Genomic DNA, 10900 nt, shown 5'->3' on the forward strand with positions numbered 1-10900 from the left:
TCCTACACCTGAAAATGATCCCACACCAAAATCTAGCTCATATCTTTGAATATGTTCTTTGCACTTGGTTTAAATAATATTTCTCACTGCACAGACTGTATCTATCTCAGGATCTTCCTGATTTTGTAACCAAAGCTGTCTTTGGAAAGAGTTGACTATAATTTTTCCAATGAAAAGTGACCAAATGTAATATGCTCATGGAAAGTCATTCTAGTGAAATGCCCCCCCTCATTCTTTTGCCATAAAACAGAACATTTTTGGTAAATGCTGAAAGTTGTTTATTTTAGAAAATAAAAAGTAGTTCTTCGCAAGTCATTTATAAAATCAAGACAGTTCAGATTTCAAAATTTGTGGGAAGTTTTGGGTATTTTTTTCACAGTTCCTATTAAATCTTCGATACTTGTCTACTTGCTCCCTCTTATTTCTCATTAATAAGCAAAAGTGATGACATCAGAAATTGTTAGAGATTCAGCATACAAGACCTTAAATACTTTTATACCTAAAGAAAGGGAAAAGGAATGTAAACATTAACAATGCCCTGCAATCTAATTGAGAAAGTGTTTTACCAGTGTCAATCCAGAGTTTTCACTTGTTCCACTGAGACAAGTAGACTTCCTCATTGTTCTTTCAATTTTCACTCACTTGCCAAAGGGAAAAAAGAAAAAAAAAAAAAAAAAAAAAAGATTATCTTAAGATTGTCTTCTTACTGGAAATCCACCTTCATTTTTCTTTTTCTTTTACAGTGCACTGTAAAATCACCTATACTTACTATCATGAATAAGACCACATGAAGGCAAGGAACTCTAGTCTCTTTTCTATTAAACTGAGAAGAATTTTCTTTTTTTTTCTTTTTTTTTTTTTCCAAGATTTGTCTTACTAACAAGTGCAACGAACACAGAGAACACACGTGAACTGACATTGTTTATGCCATGTGGTGACCAGAAGTTGTTAGATAAATAAAATAAGTCTAAACCAAACATAAGAATCAAAAAAGAAGAGAAAAAATTAAATATGTAAGATAGCTGACTAGCCAAGAATGAGACAGAATGGGTGTACCTACACTAGTAAATTAGGCATGTCAATCCTGGCTGCTGTGAACAGGCTTGTCCTGGCCCAAGACCATACTATTAAATTCTCTCACCCTCCAAGTACAAGACTGCATGTAACGTACCATTTGGAAATGGTCACTGGTGCATGCCAACTCCTGCACCGTACTCAGAAACTGTCCACTGTCCAGTGCTACTAAGCGGCCCAAATTAAAGCCATGCTGGGGTCGATGTAGCAATTTCATAGTACAGTTGATCAAACCCCAGCATCCAGGAACATTGCCTTGACTTGTGAGTGTGGTTGCAGCCAGTGAAGCCATACTGATCACTAATAACAGGTACACAACGTCACCCTTCTGCTTCTCTGAAAAACACCAGCAATGTTTCAGACATATGGCTTGTTGCAATACTAGCCCTCTATTTTCTCTTATTTAATATGTTCAAGGAAAAAGGCAAGTCAGTGGCAAGTCATCCTCTGAAAGATGGAATCGTTTGAAAGGAAACAATAAACAAAGAAAGCAGAACCAAAATGAGAGTTAAAGATATCACATCTGAATTTTCTGCAGGGCTGCCTTGGAAAGCGTTATTTTTAGGATTATCTTTGCAATCCTATGGAGAACTTGCATGCCTGCTTTTGCTGTCTTTTCAGTTATATATTAAATATATAAGTACTGAAAAAGAAAATACAGGTTTCTTAGGCATCCCTTTGCACTCAAGGTCATAAGTTTTCCTACCCATCTCTAAAACTTCTGTTTGATTTGGGACTATTATAGGACTTGAGTAGAAATACCTTTTTTCCTTTTAAACTTATATCACAAGGTAGATTTAGCAAAAGTCATTTTATTGGTTAGAAAGAAAAGAAAAAAAAAAGTAATGATGGATTTAACTTATGGTTATATCATTAGGAATATATATTTCAGGGCTGCGACCTTACAGCTGCAAAATATAGAACTACTTTTACTTCACAAGCATTTGTCCAAACATTTTCTTTCATTTTGATCCAAATAGTTTCACACCCAGTGAGTTAGTCTTTGACTTTCAGGTTTGAGCAAACTGAAAATTTCAATCAGTTCCTCAGCTAGAGTCAATTGGTGTAGCTCTACAATTGAGCAAAATATTGACTTCAATGGAGCTACACCGATTAACACTGGGTGAGGATCAGATCCTGATCAAATTGAAACTCAATTGAAATTGCTGTGCTTCACCTGGTGTTTATTCGCACCTCACATCAAAACATTGCAAAGCTATGAATTTTGCATGATTCTTATCCAAAGCCACACACCATATATGCTTAAAATTGAGTTCAGGTCATTCAGGAGTTCCACAATGCTAAGCAAATCTTTTGATAAATATGGTTTGCGTTACTAGTTTGTAACAAAACTCCACACCACCTGACTTTTGTGTGGTCTGGTGTTTCATTGTGAACATTTTGCACTGCTCTAATGAAACGAACTCTGAGACAGGGTAAGGGATAAATAAAAAAATAATAATAATAAAAAAAAGGAGTTTCTATTCAGTGTTTTACCCACAAGTTCTTCAGTACGCATACAAACTGTGACCACAACATCAAACTTCTGATGTCTAAAATTTGAAACCTAATTCTCTGTTAAAACACTTAAATAACACTGGTATGATCTTCTAGTGATTTTATGCAATGGACTCCATCTCTCATTACTGGTATTACTGCAAGTCAAACCACTTTGCCTTAAGACTTTACGTAGTCTGGGATTTCATCATAGCTTGTAAAGGAGCTGAGACTAGTTTTTCAGAGATATTTACAAATAAGTGTCTGAAAATGCAGGTAGTCATCTAGGGCCAGATCCCATGTAGGCACTGGGCTCTTTAGATTGGTACAGGAAACGTCGTTTGTGTAGAGCTCACCCAGTCCTGGCCAAGAAGGAACTCACTGACATGAACATTTTCACTCTCTCTGGAGTTTTGGTAACAGAGTGACAGCTCTGGGCCTGTGGGATCATGAGCCTGGAACAGAGGGTTGCTAACCTAGACAGAAGTATTTGCATGCACCCATACATTTATTGCATGTACAAGAGTCTGCTGCCTTGCCTTTTCCATGCAGGAAATGTGTATACCACATGCACAGTAGGCCAGATGCCTCCACGAAGCTTTGAACTTATTGTATTTGCCCTGAACAGCTGATTTGTGCATGTGAGGTAGATTTGATATACACACACAAAATGCATGTCTAGGATTTCTGGATTGCCTGAGGCAAAGTTTTCAGATAGAAAAATTAGATATATTCAGGGAAAGAGTGACAAATGGCAGCCTTTAGCTAGTGAGGCAATAATGCTTATAGCTTCTTTCACTGCACTGAATAGAATAAGACAAAGACAAGACAAGAGCAAATACTGCCATACAGATGAGCCTATAATATGGTGAGCAGCAATAAAACCCTTCAGGTGAGTTGAGTATAGTGCTTCCCTGTGGGAGAGTGATCTAAGCAATAGGTTTCTATAGTACCATGCTTTCAGCAGTACCATGCTGAGCCTTTCAGAAGAGATAAGACAGGAATGTATTCTTTGATACTTCTAATCAGGCTTTGGAGGAAGACGCGTACCTACCAGCTCAGAGTTAGGCATCTATAGCTATACAGACAACCAAAACTCTAGCCACACAGGAAACTTATAGTCTACAGTGAGAGGCCACTTGAATTTAGGCAGTTTTAGGGTTAGATGTCACTATGGAAGAGACAGTCTTCAGGATTCATGTGGCTCAGTTCCATGCAAGAAATCCCCTAATCTTTTACTGAATTTAGCCTATGATATATTACATAAATTTAAGAAGAACTTAGACACCTACAGCTTCAACAGGAAAGTTTTATACACTCCTGATTTTGTTACTGTGCCTCTCTCAGAATGCTGCCATCTTCACAGAGCTAAGCCACACAAGATCTGTTTGTACCTAGACCTCACTGTGCCACTTCAGCCTATCATTGCTCTCTAAAATACATAAATTTGGCACAAGACTGAACTCCTCACAAGGCACAGAGCCAAGGCCATCTTTATTGGAAAGAAAATTTATTATTTTGTATATAGTTCAATGTTTATGTTGTTCCCAAAGCACAGGACACCTCGTGAAAAATGTTTTCCTAATCTGTTATACCTCCAAATTATGTATTCTATCTTTTAGCAAGCGGACCAGCTAAAGAAACTCTGTGTATTTCTATCTCTTCATTTAAAGATGTATCAGCATGAGATTCATCAGATGACAGCAGGAGACCAAACAGCTGTATGACTCCCCAGCTACCAGTAAAGGTATTCTTCTAGGAAAAAAAGAAACCAAGGGAATGAGTCCATGGATTTCTGCTTCATGATCTCCAATGTCTTTCAAATAACCCTTGTGTAGCTCCTTTGCTGTGATTTTCAGATGTGCTGTCTACATCATTGCAAATCTTGTCCTTAGCACCCGATTTCCATCATGTCCTGGTGTTCAGTGGTTTTAAATGTAAGCAGCCACAGCCTGGTTTATATAATGATTGGTTCCATGTTATTACAATACTTTGATAATCTCCACCAGGGATCTGACCATTAAATCAAGCTGTAAATTAGACAGATTGGATCAGCATTTTTCTATAGAGAAATAGCATGCTTCCTTATCCACTATAAGGGCTTACTGTTGGCACAATTCTTCAGGCATGAAGACAAGTATGTATCATACTGAACGATGGTACAGATGCCTGAACAAAACATTATAATAGGTCACTGATTTCTCTTGGAAACATCTAGTGCTTTTTGAACTGTAGCCACCTTGGTACTCTAACTTTCACTGTCTTTCACGGAAGAAAGTGATGTAGGAACTATGAGAAAAGAAGATAAAAGTATCTAAGCTTTCCCCATTTAAATTTCAAAATGTGAGATAATGGAGAGAATGTTTATTCTATCCCTTGGGAAAATTAGTCCTTTTATTGCCAGCACCAAAACCAACATCTTCTTATGTGGTCTAGTGTAAAATGCTTCCATGGGTCAAAATTATTTGATGAAAACTATTTCCAAAGTCTTTCTATTTTTGTGTCTTCAGTGTGTCCATTTACAGAGCAGGAGAACTCTAAAACTTTTGCATAGTACAGTGTTTAATTTTACTTAGGCTACCATCCCTTCCCAGTCCCATAAAAAGATTTACGTACAATACATCACAGAGACTATAAACTACAGACAAAGACTTACACAATGCTGCTGAGGTAATCCTTTGTGCTCTGCACATACCGGTGTTGTATAATATTTGAGGAAAAGCACAATAAACTATTTCAGACATCTGTTTTTAAGGTTGCAGAACACTACAATGTAAAAAACAGACACTACAAGCACTCACATTTCCACCGACTTCAAATGATCCTGGATATTCAGTGGAGAGCACCAAACTGAGTAACTGCTCTCCCAACTGACAACAATAGCATGACGTTAAATGAGACAGATACTCATGCTGCCACTGTGTTGTACTGTCATGATTTCTTTGCTCTCTGCATGATGAAATAGCTGTTAAGCAGAGTTTGACAACAGTGCATTTGCCTTATCATATTTGCTGTTAATTCCACTATTAGGTACTGTATCAGATTTCAGTGCCCTTTTTCAAAGAGCACAGCATCTGCTTACTAGAATTTGCCTTATTGTCTCTAGTCAATAGACAGCATAAATTCTAAATAGAAATGCTTATTACTGTAGTTCTATGCTTTCTTCCAATATACAAAATACTTTATCAAAAAATAATTCAGGCATCATGGAGCAATGAAGCTGAAACAAAGCAGCTTTCAGGCAGCTGCTCAGCATTCCTCCTTCTGCCTTGTTTTCTTTTCCATAAATGAAGGGAAACAAAGGTTCCTGTTTGTTCTCTAAACCTCCTGCCCATAGCGCAGCAACCTCAATAGCAAGCCAAAAGCACAGTGGCCATAAATGACATAGCTGGACTTAGGTGAAAGCAAATGCTTCACTGAAGTACATTGCTTCTTTCAGGGTAGTAAGGCAAATAAATGCATTGTATAACCTCCATAGCTTTTAAGAGTCACTCAGATTCGCTGTCATCTGGAGCAGGATGTTTAAAAAACTTTCCTGAAGTTCAGGTCTGCATATTCTAGAGAACACAATGAGGTAAGGATGACTTCCATATTTTTGGTCCAAAGAAGTCTAATTTTCCTTTAGTGAAAAGGAGAATTCTAAGACTCTTGAGCTCCAAGGAGACTTCCACAGAGTTCATAAATGCCTTTTTTTTTTTTTTGTCTGCTGCAGTTTTCTACCCTCCTTTGTATATTTTGGGTCTTCAGTTTGTGCATCATGACAAAGAATGTTGCAAAGTACTCTAGAACTTCGTGAAGCAAACACAAAGCAACATATTCAGCTCCTTTGCAGTACATTGCTCAGCAGTGGGCTTCCTGCCAGAGCTCTGCATAGTGATTTTACAGCATTCCAGATCTCAGTATGAATACACTCAGGAGGTTGTTGTTAGTTTTGGTTTGGTTTGGGTTGTTTTGGGTTATTTCTTAAAGGCCTCTAAAAATATTCTTGTAAGTTGGCCTGGCTTATGTTTTCTATACTTACACAAATTATATAGAAAAAAAATTAGAAAAATAAAGCAGTAACTACTCTGTATCTAATCAGATGAAAACCATACTGTATACCATACCATATTTCTTTTAGTTATCTGTGAAAACCTGCCAGCCTCTCTGCCTGTGCTACTAGATATCAGTCAACAGTTGTTAGCAAGCTAGACCATGGGAAGTGAATGTCCTGTGAATGTATTGTGTTCCTTCAGCTGAGGATAGCATTTAATTACACCCTAGGTAATAATGCTTGAAAGCTTGTCTTTATTCACCCTGGTTCAGGGACAGGTAAGTGCATATCTAATGTCTAGAATGAACACAGGCCATGGCAATACCCTGAGTAATTTCAGAGTAGATAGGAATGTGCTTTACAGCTAAGGGTTTGTCTTCTGGACCTTTAAATGACTTGGGACTTTAAAAAGCCCTCTATGTGAGTTTTGCTCCGAAAGCATGTTTAACCAAATCCATATTCTGATGGTAGTACACCAGTATGGGGACAGATCTGGCTGTTGTCCAGCCCCCCACCCTTCCTCCCATATGCTTACTCTCCCAGGGAGTGGGATCTTGGGAGGCCCTAACAGTATATAATTGATTTTATTTTTTGAACAAACTTCCCAATGGTGTGATCTGTTTTGATGAAAAAGTCAGAATAACCCAGACATCAGCTTAACACAGGGCTAGCCTGAAAAGGACCCAATGTCTTTATGACCAATTATGGTCAAAGAAGCTTTTGTTTTGATAATAGCAGGTTTGACGATATCTGTCTTCAGAAGGGGGATGTAATGTTTCCTACATGAGATACCTTCTGTATTGTGTCTTGTTTTCCTGTGTTCTCTCTTTTCCAGGTTCTATTTGCTTCTCAAATTTTTTCTTGGGTGATATCCCATTTTTGTTTCATAGCTTTTTGTCCTTAGAATAGCAGATCATTTATATTATGTGTTGGGGAAAAAAAAAATGGGTTTGTGGATGTTCTGTCTGTCTCCTATGAGTATTGGGACTAAAATGTAAAGGACCTTCTTAAATATCTAACTTAAATTAAAAGAAAAAAAATGTGTTAAAGAAACTTTAAATATTTGGCACTAGGTTCACTACTAGAGAACTTGCTCAATATATCTAGTTCTCTTCATGGTTCATTATAAAAGTTCTTTTATATTCCAGACAAAGCATTTGAATCTAAGCTGATTTTTGTTCTCCATTCTAGATATTTTATAGTCATATAAACTTTATCTACCCAGAGTAAGGACAAGAAAGATAGGTGCTCACCTATGCAGTCTTCTGGAGGAGGAAAGTCAAATATGTCCAGCTGCTGGCAGTTGAAGCTACACCTGTTGCACCCAAAGGAGTTACTGCAGGTTTAATGTGACAGCTGAAACTATCACTATCAGCTGGAAGGACTCAGCTACTCAAAGTGTTACGACAACCAGCAGAGGCTGGGCCTAGCAGCCAAAACGTGTCCAGCTATCAAAGCATTTCACTACAGTTCTGTCTCTGCAAGATACTCTTCAGGTACAAACAAGCTCACTCTGCCAGCAAACCAAAGTGATAGCAAGATCACATGAAAACAGCACTGAAGTAAGCCAAAAGCCCTGCAGAGAAATACGTACATTAGTACAGGCTCAACACACAGAAAGGTGACTTTTGGAGGGAACTGACTGACTCCTTTTGGAGTCCACACTATTGATCTTAAGAATTCCTGCAACAGAGCATAGCTGACCACAGCTGAAAGGGGAAAGGCAAACTCTTCTATTTGCACAGGAGCGTGGGAGTGCAGTAAACGCAGCGTAAATGGCTTGCCTTCTTCCACAGACACTTTGCAGCAGTGAAAGAAAGTCTATATGGTGCAGGAAGCCTTTCAAAATTCATGTGTGTCTTTACCTTGGAAATGTTTGATTTTTCTCTGCATTACAAGCTCCTCAAAACAGGTAGCTTTTTACCAGTGTGCAATCATCAAAACACAGAAATATGTGCAGATGCATATGAGCAGGGAAAAGGGCTGCACAGCCATGTGGATGCAACCACGCCATGGGTCAGTTATGTAGGACATCCAATCACTGCTTATAGATGGATTTCTCTAAAAGGTCACCATGTCATTAAAATAGTGTCTGATTGCAGTTATTACAGTGTGGTCTGGACTGAATGGGGACACTCATCTACATAGCTGAAGTCACAGATGCTATCTTTTCTGGAGGCAAATATGGACATCTCAGTAAAGAAAATTACTTGTAAACCAGTAAAAGTGAATACATCCCTGTGACACTAGTTGTTCTGCTTGGAGCAGACTCACGGGGATGGTAACTGTTAGTAGTTCATAGCACTGATTTCTGTCTGAGAACCTGAATTAGTCATACAAGGCAGCAGGCAGTAAGGCTTTTTGGTGTGCAAGCACCACTTCTCACCATTGCCTCAGCACCCTACCCTCACTTTCTTCCCAGCTTGGCCAGCCTTGCCTTGGCATGCTCCACCTCTTAAACAAATTGCATCTTCTTCTAGATGTTTCCATTCTAGGTGTCACAGCTGAGAAAGCTGGGCAGTATGAGTAGCATATGAGACTCAGGCATGTTTGTGCCCATGTGGCATCCTTTTTTGACTGCTTTTATTGACCATTTCTGTATAAAGAACATTTTCATAGGGATCAAGTTTCATTTCTGAATAATTACATATATGAAAATTAACTAATTGAATTCCAATGAATAATTCAAGCAGCTGTAATATTTGAATCTATAATCTGCCAGAGTGTTATATGATTTTATTTCCATTTGATTCCTGAGAGGAAGTGTCTTACAAGCACTGGTACATAAAGTTGTCTCTAAACACAGACACCATCCATCGTAAATGTTTAATGTCCAATCATGAATTACAGCACCTGTTTTAAGTGATCAGCTACTAAAGGATATATAAAAAATAAAAAAAAAAAAAGAGGACGGAAATAGGGGTTTCTTTCAAGGAAGATTATTTCCTGCTGTTGAATTTCTACATCTCAATAAGAGCCAAATTCAGACTTTGTTCTTGCAACATCTACTGTGTATAGCTGAAAAGTGAAACAAAGATCTTAGCATGGAATTTCAGTTACAACACCAAATATTTCAACCTTGTTTTGCATGCAAAATGATTTAAAACCTTGGCTATCTGTGTACATGCAATACACTAGAAAACAGGACCCACAAAAACTTGCTCACTTTCTCAGTGATTTTTGCATCAATCTTGTCTACTATTCCAATTGTTTTTGTTTTTTAAATACCTGATAATTTGTAAAATGTCATTTTTATTAAACACACATTCACCTGCAAAAAATACACTCCTTGGAGCCTCTATAAAAATTTCCTTCTAATCAGAATAATTTCTTTAGTGGTAAGTGGCATGCGATGAGTAATAAAGAGTCAGCATTAAGTTGCAAAATCAGTGGCTTACTAAAAATAAATAAAATACAGAGGAAAATAAACATAAGATATAATAGAGAATAGAGGGAGTAAGGCGGGGGGGGAGGGGTGTGGAACCTCACAGACTGTTTTGGAATGATTCACATACAGAAAAATGGGGAAAAATTCACAGTGGATCAGTTTCTCAGGATGTTTGGTCCAAGTCTCACTGGCAAGAGTGAAGAGGCAGACATTAGAAATATGAAGCAAGGAGAAAGACATTATAAAAAAATGGAGTGAGGGGAAGGACTTTGTGCCACTTTTTCCTTTTGGCCTTTATACTCTACACACATTTTCCTTACCCTTACTCATACTCGTATGTCTGGGGGAAATGTTGGGATTGGGAAGTGATCCATGAGAATGAAGCAGCTTGAAAAGCATTATATTAGTCTGTGGAATAAGTAATACTTCAACCAAATGAAGTAATGGAAACCGCTTCACCCAAGTCATTTAAAATTGGACTGAATAAGGCACTGGAGATTATGCTGAAGGGAACAATTCTGCATTGGCAGGAGTATGGACAAGATGACTTAATAGATCTAGTGTCCATGTGCCAAATCTTGAGATCCGGATCCAGTTTTTATTACTCTATCGTTACTAAAGCTGAACTTCCATTCACATTATTGGGAGCTCAACTTGACAAGGAAAAAATAACCAGGAGCTTCAGTATTTATGCATAAGAGCATGAATAAAAGCTATTTCCATATAATTTTAAAAAATAACTTGCTACATAATAATTGTAAAGTTTGACTGCAAAAATAGTAGATCTGAATAGAGCACTCTTTGAATTATTCCTTACATCCTGCTCAGGAAACTTGCACAGTATCTAGCTTAATTTGTCAAGACTCACCAGAACTTTTGATTGTGTAAACCCTACTGCTGACTTGAAA

The 10900-nt window shown here is 37.8% G+C and overlaps 1 long non-coding RNA gene across 3 annotated transcripts in view; it reads right to left on the minus strand.

The window, feature by feature from the left end:
• Window positions 1-10579, minus strand: part of LOC308191236 — a 29275-nt gene extending 18696 nt beyond the window's left edge. For all 3 annotated transcript variants that reach the window (XR_013947829.1, XR_013947830.1, XR_013947831.1), the window contains exons 1-2: window positions 7858-10579; window positions 567-641 (exon numbers count right to left, since the gene is read on the minus strand). This is a non-coding gene — a long non-coding RNA (uncharacterized lncRNA). The remainder of the gene's footprint in view (window positions 1-566; window positions 642-7857) is intronic.
• Between the last annotated feature and the right edge of the window lie 321 nt (window positions 10580-10900).

This window comes from Anser brachyrhynchus (genome assembly GCF_964034855.1).
Source record: "Anser brachyrhynchus genome assembly, chromosome: 2".
Taxonomy (NCBI): Eukaryota; Metazoa; Chordata; class Aves; order Anseriformes; family Anatidae; genus Anser; species Anser brachyrhynchus.